The sequence below is a fragment of the Arctopsyche grandis genome, chromosome 5 (assembly GCF_051622035.1).
Source record: "Arctopsyche grandis isolate Sample6627 chromosome 5, ASM5162203v2, whole genome shotgun sequence".
Lineage (NCBI taxonomy): Eukaryota > Metazoa > Arthropoda > Insecta > Trichoptera > Hydropsychidae > Arctopsyche > Arctopsyche grandis.
The window spans coordinates 31,787,150-31,801,545 of NC_135359.1; the positions used below are offsets into that span (position 1 = coordinate 31,787,150).

Here is a 14,396-nt window from a genome sequence, read left to right on the forward strand (position 1 = left end):
TAGACGTGATATTTTATTTTATTTTATTTTATTTTAAAAAATCAATACCACAGAGACTTGACAGGTTGCCCCAAAGCGTCAATGTGATTTTAATACAAATAATAAAAATCATAAAAATTACAAAAAAAACACCATAAAAAAAATAATAAAAATCATAAATAAAAAAAAACATAAGAAAATAATAAAAATCATAAATAAAAAAAAACATCATAAAAAAATAATAAAAATCAAGTAAAAAATATGTACACAAAATAAAAACAAAGAAATAAGATTGAAAAATTTATATCGTGCTATTTAGGATGTGTTCCACCAACTCAATATATGTATATAAGTGCTGTAGGTTTTGAAAATGACAGTGAGTATTTACACCAGATACTTCAGATTGACACATAAACATAGATTTTCATTATTCGTTCGTAGATAGAGATTAAACCTTGCGAAAGACAAATCTCTGGGAATCTTTTGAAGAACAAACTAATTTTCATCAAATGTGATTTTAGTTTTGTACTATTTTGTTTGTCTTGACCATTTATGAATACAATTCAGATGAGTTACTGGTATTTGAAAAACCACTACAGTCGACAAATTGGTTGAAACTAATCTGCCAATGCGTTTGTAGATACATCTCTATGTTCAAGAGCTGTTTAATTTATTTATTTAATTAAAGTTTGGACAATTGTGGCATCAATGAATTCCTAATTTGAGTAAAAATATAATACATTAGATAGAAAACAATAGCAGCAAAAGTTCAAACAAAAATAGAAGTAGTCATAAAGCATATAATAATAGATAAATATAAAGTGAAAAATGAATGGGAATGTCTTGTATGAACAGTCAGAACCGATATACATATAATGTACAAGAACCATCCGTGAATACAAAACATCCCCATGAGGCCCAAATATTCTGAAAGAAGATCGAAATTCACTTATAAATCACCATTCAATTATGAAAATAATGATGAGCGCAGGCTACCAGACAAATAGGTTAAAACAATACCTGATAACCTACACTTTTTGAGGTGGAAAATATCACATTCAAGCTCGGCAACAACGATTTCATTAAGAAGTCTAATAGCTCTTGAAATATGAGCCATCCAATAAAGTACTGTGCGGGCAGGACGTGCAACCATCAAATTATGATATCTACCACGCACAATAGGCATAGATCTACTTACATACACTGTGGATGAGGACTTACAGATAGCCTATTTATCGCAAGCTAGCTCACCACATATCCCACAAATAAAATTTGAAACGAAATAATACATTGAATAAATTCCATATTTTGTTTTTTGCTGAAGATATTGACAATTTTGTGAAAATGTGTCGTTTCAAGTTAGTTTCCCTCACTGTTGACAGTTCTCGTTACTAATAAATAATATACATACACATATTGTATACGATATGAATACTTGGCCCTTGCTGAAAGTGTCTGCTAGGACAGGTTCGTACACTAACCGGTCTATTGAGCTCACGCAGCCGCCACAGAACGGAGTGAAAACAAACTTAACTCTCAGATAAACCCAAGTTAATTATAACCGAGAACTAACTATGTTGTATGCGGACTAAAAAGAAATTTTCTTATCGCGTTGGATCGACGACGAAAATAAAACGAGCCGCTCGATATGGTGAAACTACAATATTAGCATACCGTTTTGTGGTGGCGTAACTAGCGCCCCCTACGTCGACTGTTGTATAATATAATAATATACTACACCTGGTATTTTAATATTAAATCAGATTTTGAATAAAGCATTGGACAGTATACTTTTACTTGTTTTTAAAATATTGTTTAATGCTAAAGGCCCATTGCACGTATTAGAGCACTGTCAGTTGCGCATGCGCATTGCGCTTTGACAAACTGAAATGCGTGGCCTTTTATATATTTATTTATTGAAAAATCAACAGGCCTCAGATGTAGAAATTCATAAAAACAAATAATAAATATAACAAAATAACATCTGAGCCCAATTATAGATTTTTACAAAATACATAATACCTATATATGTATCTAGTTCATATAGACTAAAATATGACTAAATAGGACGATGCACAATTAAGAGGGCTGTACACCTGAATGCGACAATATATATCAATATATATATTGAGTGAATGCGACAGTTTCGCTTCGACCAGATAATACATATTTTAAATCGACAAAATCGAGGTTTCGTATTCTAATATTTTCTCCTCCAAAATTGGGCCGATTTTTAAAAAAAATTCATCATCGATATGAGAAAGATATTTTCTGTGCATCTATCAGCGTATTTTTTGTTTAAATCGACCGTTAAATAAGCCCGCTGGACTCTTTTCGTGGGTGTAAAAAAGAGGCGATTTTATAGATGTTTGGCGGCTCCTAGCTCCTATAAATAATAACTAATCAAAAAAATAAAACGATAGATGCATCCCAATGGTGGATATCCATAGCATATAAAAAAAATGATTTCTCTAGTGCCATAATTGAGGATGGGAGAAGTCTAATACGTTTGTATGGATAAGGCGCTGGTGTCCAGCCCTCTTAAGCATAAAGTGATATAATATAATTGGACAAAGATTATTTTATTTTATTTTTATAAGACATCAATTAATCAAGCACACTTGTCTAACAGATTGCTCCAAAGCGACGAGTGTGCTAAAAAGATTAATAAAAGGTACATGAAATACAAATAAAATAAATAAAAGTACATGAAATACAAGTAAAATAAATAGGAGAAAATAAAAATAAATAAATATGTCAAAATAAATTCTTAAAAAGTTCTTAACTGATCAACTCAACCGTTCTTATTGGTCGCGACTTCCGTAACTTAGGAAGTGGTGCAGAAAATGACGAGAGATAATATAAATAGAAATAGAAATGGATCAATCAGTCAAGACTCGCCTGATGGCAGTCCTGAATTGATGTAAAGAAATACCGAATAGGACAACCTCATTCAGCTCCCCGTTAATATAATATATATCATATATTAATATAATATACATCATATATCCCGTTAATATAATATAATTATTTATAATATAAATCTATAAAAATTATGACAAACAGTACAGATGATGATATGTATACAGAGGGTGTATTATTAGCACGGGAAATGATGTATAGTTGGTTTGTAAGTAACGATGTACAAAAATAACATAAATACGCATAATAATATACAGGAAGTACATTAAACAGAGGCGTGGACTAGTGGTTATCATATTATGCTTTCGAGCAGAGTGGCCACGGGTTCGAGTCCCACTAGAGTCCCGCGGCTGGCCAGACCTTGGATTCGTGACTCCAGGTCGATCGTTTCTTATCAGAGTTTGCTAATTTTTCTGATTCTTCTTCTTTCCTATCTCTCTTGCTAATCTCGTAAGTTATTCAGCGTCTTGAGTTTCGCCAATTTGAATATTAAAAAATATTGCAATAATGTCTCCATATCTATATGAATTCACTGTGGATATTTCTATGAATTCAAATCGTATAAAATGCTTATACTAATTGTATTGTATCTGACAAGTGCACTCATCGCTTTGGAAATAAATAAATAAATCAAATGATGTATGAAACGGAAAACAACATACAAGAAGCGCATTACTAGTACGTGTGATGATTTACATGTAGCATTTTTGTGCGATTCAAACGTTTAGATATTTATTATTGGATATTACATATGAAATAGTCTACTTTAAGATACAGATATTTAACAGGCCATAAATCATCATTTAATTGAATAATATCTGTTACAAATTTAGACCGTTTATCTAACACAATCATACGTTATAGTATGTCTAGTGTATGTGTGGGTTTGAGGCCGGCCAAAACTGAGCTCAAGTAGAGTGATTTTTTCATACATTTTACAATTATTATATTTGAATACTGTAAAATATTCAGCCGTATCATTAAATTCAATTAAAGGCACACGTAATAATGTATTACAATGGAGATTTCTCAAACGATTATGATACAATTGCATTACCGTTACTGCGAACGAATTACAACAATTATCGCGTTAATTAAACACACACACATATATGTATTTATGTATATAGAAAATGAAAATCAGAACAATAATGGTGCAATGATTCAAGTTTATCTGTACGAACGGAAGATGTGAAATTTCACCGTCGATTTCATACTAATCGACCGGTCAGCACAGTAGCTTTCTTCTCGGTTATGGTAATGAATTGCGATTTGCTATATATTTAAGTTGACTCTCACCCAGATGATTCGTTCAAAATTATGCAAATCTTTTTTCGGAACTGTGTCCAATTATCTGATCCAAATAATACATTAATATTGTAAACAAATCGTCACGTAAGTGTGTCAATAGCGTGCGACCTTACTCGACTTGGAAGTCTATGTAGGAATGATTTGCTATTTTATCCGTGAATGAGCAGAGTTTCCCAAAATGTTTTCTATCTAAAACACTTTCAAGGCTTTGATATTGTTATGTCAATGCTGAAAAAAGTAGATATTATAATTTTATAAGGAAGTGTGACCTTATGAAGTTATAAGTGTGGGTGAATGCTTTGGTCAAAAATTGGTTCATGTTCACTTCAGGTGGACCAGTTGAAGAAACGATAGTTTTAACCTCATAAATATTCATTAAACTGGTTGAGAATGTATGACCAATACCGAGTCTTGAACTATTTATAATATGAGAATACTAGAAATTGTATTCCCTTGTATGGACGTTTTCATGAATTATATGTTATATACAATATATATTGTAATAAATGGATGAGGTTTGTTTTAAAAAATGTTGTACACATAAGATGTGGTATCTAGTTTTCAAAACCTATTTTTGAAATTGTAGAAAAGCTTTCTAAAAGATTATTTTGAATGAAAATGATTGACTTGAATGATTGTCATCTTAGTGTAACAATGCGGAACGTTAACGTACAATATCTAGTAAATGAATCGCTTCCTGTCACATATTGACAAATTATTATAATTTTTCCTCTTATTCATTTCAATTCGTAGTACAAAACTTCTCAATATACCAATTAATAATGTTAAAAAATTTCTTCGCTCAAATAAATGTCAAAAAAACACGTTCATAATGGAAAACAGTATCGAAATGTCGCAATAAAAAGTTTGACATTACACATATGCGAATTTACGATTTACGTAACGACAGAAGAAGCCTTCATGGGAATGACCTGACATTTTAAACATCTGCGACTTTTCAAAACGGACGAAAATTTAACATTTCCAATCGATAATTGAGCACAATGCATCTATATCAAATATTAAAACACAAGACGTACAATTTTATAATGTTCGGTCGTATTACAACATTGAACTTTAAAAATTTATAGATAATACTCTGATAGTGTATTTTAATGTAAATTTGCTCTCAAAACACCAAATCAATCTACATAGTATTTGTTGATTTAATGCAGCGACGAATTTATATTGACATGCGTAGCATTAGTTGTTTAAATAAAACGTATAATTTAATGAAAATATTTTATATTCAAACTTATAATATGTAGAATTCAGTATTAAAAATAAAAAAAAATATTTTAATTGAATTCTTTACAAAAAATTATGTCGAAATGGGTGCAGCACATAAACGGGAAGTTATAAAAAGTTAGTGAATATTTAAATAAACAATATCATGCAAAATTTTATTGATTGTTTCTATAAGGCATGCAATATCCGTTCCTGTTCCCGTTCCCATTCTCGTTTCCGTTCCCGCTCCCGTTTCTAGTGATGGTTGGAGCTCAACTAACGTCTCTTATTATTATTAAGTGAAATTATTGCGTTGCAATGCTACTCATTCCCGATTTTCCCGTTTCTGTTCCCGTTTTTGGCCGATTTTTTTTCATCGTAAGCTTCTCATACATGTATACAATAAATCCTGAAAGTTCCATTGTTCCATCGTACAATAACGCATGCAATTCCCGTTTCTCGATGGGTTTCGATAAGTGAATGTTTCAGTTTCAAATTAACACTTAATAATCAAATTAAATCAAATTAAATAAAATTAAATAAAATTAAATAAAATTAAATCAAATTAAATCAAATTAAATCAAATTAAATCAAATTAAATCAAATTAAATCAAATTAAATCAAATTAAATCAAATTAAATCAAATTAAATCAAATTAAATCAAATTAAATCAAATTAAATCAAATTAAATCAAATTAAATCAAATTAAATCAAATTAAATCAAATTAAATCAAATTAAATCAAATTAAATCAAATTAAATCAAATTAAATCAAATTAAATCAAATTAAATCAAATTAAATCAAATTAAATCAAATTAAATCAAATTAAATCAAATTAAATCAAATTAAATCAAATTAAATCAAATTAAATCAAATTAAATCAAATTAAATCAAATTAAATCAAATTAAATCAAATTAAATCAAATTAAATCAAATTAAATCAAATTAAATCAAATTAAATCAAATTAAATCAAATTAAATCAAATTAAATCAAATTAAATCAAATTAAATTATAGTAAAGTATAGGAATGCATACGTGACACACAGACAAACATTGATTTTATATGTATATATACATATGTAGGATTGTATGAGTGGTATGTAATGTAAGAGTTGGCATGCGTGCGCTCAAGTTGGTTACCAACGTACACATTTCCTTAAATACATACTGGCGCTTCATAATTTCGCGTCAGTAAAATCATAATTATAAATATTATTATTAAGAGATTTTTTTCCGTTTTTCACAGTAAGCTTGCTGGTCATGCATACAACAAATCCTGAAAGTTCCATCGTAATCGGTTCAGTGGTTTAGGAACCTATTCGAGACAGACAGACAGACATTCAATTTTATATATATCTACAGATAAAATTCTGTTTAATTTTTATTAACCTGTATCATTGTTTAATTAAAAAAATTCAATTAGAATGGTCGCGTATTGTGTCTTGGTATTTTTATTCACTCGCTGCACGGATTTATATGGGAAACTCTCACTTACAGTTTCGTATAAATTTTCGTATATGGTCTATGTTTTGTTAGCAAAATAAATCTGCTTTGGACACTAGACTTTGTAGACACAATGGTGCCATTGTTTGCAGCAAAACTTGGTCACATGTCGATGTTGACGGATTTTATTTAAACGCCTCTCTTTCGAAACAGAACACGCAGTATTGTTTGAGGAAAATGAAAGTGCACGCGCTCTACGTACCTACGGGTCAATGAAAATCAATAACAATTCAAGTTATGTGCATATTCACAGTACAAAAAACGACTATTAAGGGCGTGAAAGCAACGCACGATTACCGTAATCGCATTCAGGTTAAAACACTTATATTTGTAGTGTAGCAAAATTCAGGTTGCGGTTCCACAATCTAGAATAATTTTAATACAATAACGACTCGCGTTCAACTGCACAATTGGACGTTGAAAAGGCCCAATAAAAATCAGTCTGATTTCAATTGTGTCGAGAAGAAAAGCGCTCGTTAAACGGCTAACGTTACAAAGACTCAAATGTATCTACGTATGTATAGGTATATATACCCATATGTACGAGTTTGATTCGATGTAGCATTTGGTGCATTTTCTCCCGATGCACTTTCGACTGCACATCTGCCGTCGAAACTTTCTCGATCGACCGCCAAAGACAAGTTCAACGTTTCTCGTAATGAATGGTGACTATTTCAAGGTCCTTGATATCAATCAGTTGGCGTGGGAAAATATTGAACTGAAATCGAAGAAAATTCGCCATGAAAAGTTGCGTCATTGAAAATTCGAAGGAACAAATGCCGACATATGGAACTAATTTAAATACTATGCCTAATCAGTGCTTGTTAACCACAATTATTTAAATCGTGATTTAATTCTGCCTAATAAGCTCTAAGGAAGCATATATATGTAATATATACAGTTGCTTGTCTGAAACTTGTTCAATATACAATATATTTTGATTTTTAAATGCTTTTTATTATTACGAAATTATGTTCACAATACATCTTATATCTATTTTAATAGCTACTGATCTACTGATCATTTTCTATTTTACAATTTAATTTAATTTGGTTAGTAATCATAGTATTACATTATTCTAATATTAATCTACAGCATAATAGGAAAAAGAGCTCAAAAACCTATTTACAATCCTTATAAATGTTCATAATACATCTAATACATAATATTAATTAAAGACTCTCTAAAGTCGATGACTTAAAGCAGATTGTGTTTAGGTAATCTGTGTTTATACCTGAAGGGTATAGGCATTTTGTTGTAATCACCGAGACTCTTCACGAGTGTGTTAGTATGGTTATTAGTGATTCTGTCATAGAATCTACTGGTTAGTTTGCTAGTAATGTCTGTAACAAACGGAATATTACTATACAATATATAATATACATATATTTGTAATGATTTTGAACAGTTTTTTGATATTGATATATTGACTGAGTGTATATGTTTTCAACTAGTTATAGTTTCATCCAAAAGCGGCAGTTATACTTATGAAAGTTGATGAAAATTGCTAAAGAAAGTAAACCATTGGTAATCGTTGATTCTTGATACAAAATAGATAAGTGTTGTAAACAATGTACTTAAGTATCTCTGAAAGGTTAAAATTCCCTTCACTTTAATTGAGAACTAAATTATCCAAGAGTTCAATAAAACCATACCCTATTGAATAGTTTAACAAATCGTTCATTTTTGATTCAACTCAAAATTAAGCGAAAAACATTGTACATAAACAGAATATGTAATTAAGTTGTATAGTACTAATCAAGCCTAAAATTTTGCGTTAATCTTCGTTTTTAAAATGGTAATGATTAATGTATTTATATTATGTAAAATAACGGTATATATAATATGAACCAAAAACATCATATTGTTTACACGTGTGCAGGTTAGTTATTTTTCACGCTTCACAACTCAATTTCGAAACGTCCGATTTTAATGCAAAAGAAGGGAATTTTTCATATTAATTAATGAAGTGAAGTCGAATTGCACCACGAGGAAGTTGTAATAGCATTTTTTATGACTTTATTATGATTATATTCATTTTTCAAAAATAAACACATCATTACACAACGGCGACGGCCTGGCGTGCACGAAGAGATTGCTCAAAGACTTTGCTCCATTTCGGAAGCTTGTTCAACATCCAAGGTCGGCAATTACATTACTAAATTAACCAGTCCGCGTTTTGTTTTTTCTGACCAGTTAAATTTCGAGCAATTCACACCAAACATTCTCTCGTTACGATGAACGAACGGGAAGTGACGACCGTCAAATGGATGTCAAGGCTGGCCAACGCACGCCTTGCATCCAAAATGCAAAGCTCTCTGACAAAACGAGTGCTTCTCAAATATAAACAAGCGAAAGTGTAAACACTGCATACTTTGGACAATCCCTTGGCCTTTAAGGGAAACGAAAATTCGAAGCAAACACTCGTCAACGTCGAGATTTTCCATTTTTAACGTACAACTATGTATACATGAAGATGTGACACGAAAACAAGTCGCCTTATATAATATAAACCAATAAGAAATTAGCTCTCACATCTTGTTGAATAGAAAAAAAAATAACGCTTTGAAATAATGATAAATAGTTGACCTGCTGACTTACAATCAGTATGCAGCTTTGAAACAAAGTTGTGCTGAAAATGTATGAAATTTTCCGTAATGACCGTGATATAATAAATGAAACTATTTTCGATTCCATTTATGTTAACAAAGCAGATGTACAAGACTATGTATGTATGAGAAATAAACAAATCTTTAAACAAGATGACCAAATTTATTTAATTTGATACGAAAACACATCAAATGTGTAAACAAATCAAACTAATTAAAAACATTAATTTCCTTGTAATTTCGGGCAATGATACAGCTTTCTAAATATTTAAAAAATTAACTACATAGTTCCAATAAAGCATAGTTGATTTACTATATTAATGTTTTTTTAACATATTTAATAAATGAAAACCGATCTGAGCCTACGAAGACCAGTAATTTCTGCAATATCTCAATTAAAATGTTTATTAAAATCAATTTAATATTGACCTTTTCTAAAATTAATCACAGACGAATTAAGAAGAAGTATAACATATGTATGAACATTCATTTTGTAATTCGTGTATCAGATATTGTATAATCATTAATACAACTCGAACAAAAAAATCTATTTACAAATACGTAATGACCTGAGGAATCTAATGAAGCTTGTTGTCGTAGAAAGAACGTCTTTCAAACTAATATGATTGAAATATTGATCTCATTTAAATTATGTATCATCTGGGCAATATATGTATGTACATATTCAATAATGATACCGTATGATTAATCCCATTGTTTGCGAGACGCTATCGTGTGTCAGGGGTCTTTGCTTCAATGCAATTATTTATCTATAAAGCACTTTTACACCAGACGTGTAATTTAAAAACTCACATATAAAGCGAGTAAAAATGCTTTTTATACGCCTGCATAGTTATCGGTAATTATATCGTGCTCTGATTGCTCAAAAGACAATATGAGTTCGCGTGCACAAGAATATCTGTCACGAAGGTCACACTGTTTTGAAAAAATGTCCCATACATTTGCTATAATATTATTCACATATTAATTAAAATTAAATCCAGTGGGTTGGTTTGTTAATCGGTCGTGTCAAGGCTCAGAGAACGAATCGTCGAGAGTATTGCGGATTCTAAACCGGGTTCAGCGAATGTCGATCTATGGGTCGGGATTTCGCTTCAATACACACAGCTCTTGAATCCCAAACTGGTCTGTGCTGTTCTTCGACCACGTGGTCGGACTATGTTGTGAAAAGTGGTCATGTATATACATACATATATAGAGAAAACGTACACCTTATATGCTCGATTTGACACAGATATTGTGTTGTCTCTGAAGCCCTTCGTTTTCACTCGGCAGGCACAAACTAGTTTTAAAAACTATGTATATATATATTATAGATACATATATCCAATAAGATAATACAAACGAATATGTATGTATGTATATGCCAATTAAAATGTGGGTTTTCATAAAATATCAATAATAAACCGTGGTGTATATTGGAAATAGCGTTTCTAATTCATTGAAACTATGTTCTACATATATGAGACAGTAAAATATATCTAATTCTAAAATATATTCAGGAAAATGGATGTGAAATTATCTAATGCATCTTCTTTTTGTGTTTATTTCCGTTATGAAAATCTACAGTTTTTAGTTAGGAACGATAGAAATTGATTTATTATGTAATTTCACTTTAAATTAAATTGAAAATCTAAACTATAGAATCTTCTCAATTTTCACTCGACCGAGCAACGCCGGGCAATTCAGTTGAAAATAATTCAACTTCTGTGTGTGTAATTTTAAATAAAATGCGTGTAATTTTCTGTTGAATTCAATTTTATATTAAATGCTTCCATTTCATATTAATATTTTGAAATTAAAGTAATAATATTTTAAATGCATAATAAAAACTTCCTTGTTGCATTTTTTATCAATGAAATGGTTTTTGTGCACAACATTATTGTTTTATCATTTTTTGTATTTAATAATCATATTGTAATTGTTAAATAAACATGTATATAAGCGTTTTCAATCAACCATAGATTTATGTAAATATTTTTTAATTGAAAAGCACTGATTTCGAGACATAAATATTTATACTCATTCTAAATATAATAAAACAAGATAGCCTCTATTTTTATCATAGGCCAATACACTATCATTATAAACAAACATCTTCGTTTTTAATTATCAAAAAACAACATTATCGACCGTAAAATTTTTTCTCGATTCACACACACACACACACACACAACATGCAAATTAACAACATATAAAAAAATTCGACACGGTTTTCAGCTTTCAATGCATTCTAATTTGCAACGTGACACATTTATGCATTACTATACCAGATTACGACACTACAGTTAGAGAAATTGCTAATGATGATTGATTACGATTTAATTTATAAACGTGCATTACAATTGTGTAACGAACAAACGTAACATACACATACAACACTGGTGAAAAGAAAAACGCCTCAATTCGGATTCAAATCTTAGAAAGTGAACTTTCAATGTCAAACTGAATATAAATTTACATATTTTTATATATAATACATACGTAGTACTGGTGGTATTTCGTAACTTGGGCGATTTCGAAACTATACATGTAATATTATATCAAGATCATACATAACGATATATTTACCTGTTATGGAAAACAACACCAGCCAACCAAAACACTCAAAAGTTGCGACGATGCGATTGCAAAAAATCGTACGAAAGGGAAACTTTCCGAGAGTTATCAGTTGGATAGGAAAATAATAAGTATGTATCGGCGAAAGAATCTCACAACAAAATCACACACACATGTATGAAAGTGATCAAAACACACACGCACCGATTGATTGAACGCTCCGAATGTACGTTGGAAATTAAATCAAATCACTATAGTATTTAGCGGAATGGTTCAGAGTGTTATTTAGAATTGTTTTTTTATTTATTTTTAAGTTAGAATAGTTTGAAATGGGAAATTTTTGTTGGCTCTGTAGTCGAGCCGCGTCCGTCCGACGCAGAAATCTGCGCTCGACTGGCGCCCACAGTGTTCTTCTTGTGAACGCAATGTTCAGCTGCCACCAGCTCTGGCTGTGTGTTGTAAAAATAAAAGTGTTTTTGCACTATCGTTTATGAACGTTCACGAATACGACACAATCGCCGTTGAAAAGTTTGACGATTATCGGAATCAGGTACGGCGCACCCCGTGCCACGCCTCGAAACCATCGTGGAAAACTGCCATTTCCGACCGTTCGATTTTTACAATATATGTAACGTGCATTCATAATACTTTCAATATTATAATTGCAAAATATCAACGCGATCGAAATGTTTAAAGTTAAGCAAAAATTGGAAAATCTAAATACGGCGCGAAAACTGTTGGCGCTCAAATTCGTCCTGCAGTATTTTTGTACTAACTCATCCCGATTCCTGTTTCAGTTCCGGATGCCAATTACTGTTTCAGTTCCGGATCCCGATTCCTGTTTCAGTTCCGGATCCCGATTCCTTTTTCGGTTCCAGATCCCGATTCCTTTTTCAGTTCTCGATCCGGAATCCTGTTTCAGTTCCGGATACCGATTTCTGTTTCAGTTCTGGATCCCGATTCCTTTTTCAGTTTCGTATCCGGATTCCTGTTTCAGTTCCAGGTCCCGATTCTATTTTCAATTCCAGATCCCGATTCCTGTTTCAGTTCCGGATCCCGATTCCTTTTTCAGTTCCGGATCCGGATTTCTGGTTTAGTTCCGGATCCGGATTCCTGTTTCAGTTCCGGATCCCGATTTCTGTTTCAGTTCTGGATCCCGATTCCCTTTTCAGTTCCGGATCCGAATTCCTGTTTCAGTTCCAGATCCGAATTCCTGTTTCAATTCCAGATCTTGATTCTATTTTAATTTCCGGTTCCCGATTCCTGTTTCAGTTTCGGATCCAGATTATTTTTTCAGTTCTGGTTCATTTATATATATAAAAAACATTCATTTCTGAAAATATATATTTTTTTCAAATTAATTTTTGAATGAATTTTGAATGAACAAATGAATTTTTACTATAAGGTTCACCATGTTTAATTGGTTTATATAATAAATATCGAGCGAAGCCGGGTAAAACCACTAGCTAACTAACTATATGTATACAAATTGTACATACAATAAATACAGAAGATTTGTGACAACAGGAAAGATGATTTTTGAGGAACCGTTTTAACAATGATCAGATAAAATTGGAAAACTCTGATAAGAAACGATCGATTTGGAGTCACAAATACCCCCAAATCTAACCAGCAGTATAGCGGATCGAACCCACTGATCACTTGGTGCTAAACATACACGCTACCATTAAGCCACACTTCTGGCTTATAAACAATCAAAATTATAAAAATCAATTACGTATGTTTCATTATAAATCATTATACTTCTGTCACAACAATTCATATATATTTTAACCAGCAGGATAGATCAATGGTAAACTTGTAATACTTTCAATTGTGTTGTCAAGGGTTCTATCTGGTATGCTGCCGGCCAGACCTTGGATATGTGACTCCAGGTCGATCGTTTCCTATAAGAGTTTGCCGATTTATCTGATTTCATTGAAAAGGTTCCGAAAAATTGGCAACTCTGTCCCATCCCAAAAAATTTGAGTAATCCAGCATCTCAATTTTCGCCGATTAGAACGCTGCAAAAATTTGTCCATGGATGTCTGTGCGTCTGTTAATGGTTTGATCATAGATGTTGTGTTTAATAAGTGGGTTAGTGCCTGTTTAAATAACTAATAAATAATTCTTTATCTGTATAGTACATTCGTCACGTTGGAGGAATCTGCTAGACCAGTGTGCATGATTAATTGAATAAATAAATAAATAGAAAAATTCAAAATAAGTGAATGTTTTCAATTGTACAATTATCTATGTATATT

The 14,396-nt window shown here is 31.3% G+C and overlaps 1 protein-coding gene across 2 annotated transcripts in view; it reads right to left on the bottom strand.

Moving 5' to 3' along the window:
* The window catches only part of LOC143912005 (alpha-N-acetylgalactosaminidase), a 48,655-nt gene extending 36,068 nt beyond the window's left edge, over positions 1 to 12,587 (bottom strand). Inside the window, exon 1 of one of the 2 annotated variants that reach the window (XM_077431112.1) lies at positions 12,145 to 12,587. The gene's annotated coding sequence lies outside the window, so the exon portion shown is untranslated. The remainder of the gene's footprint in view (positions 1 to 12,144) is intronic. The other variant, XM_077431111.1, reaches the window with a different exon arrangement.
* Positions 12,588 to 14,396: the final 1,809 nt, after the last annotated feature.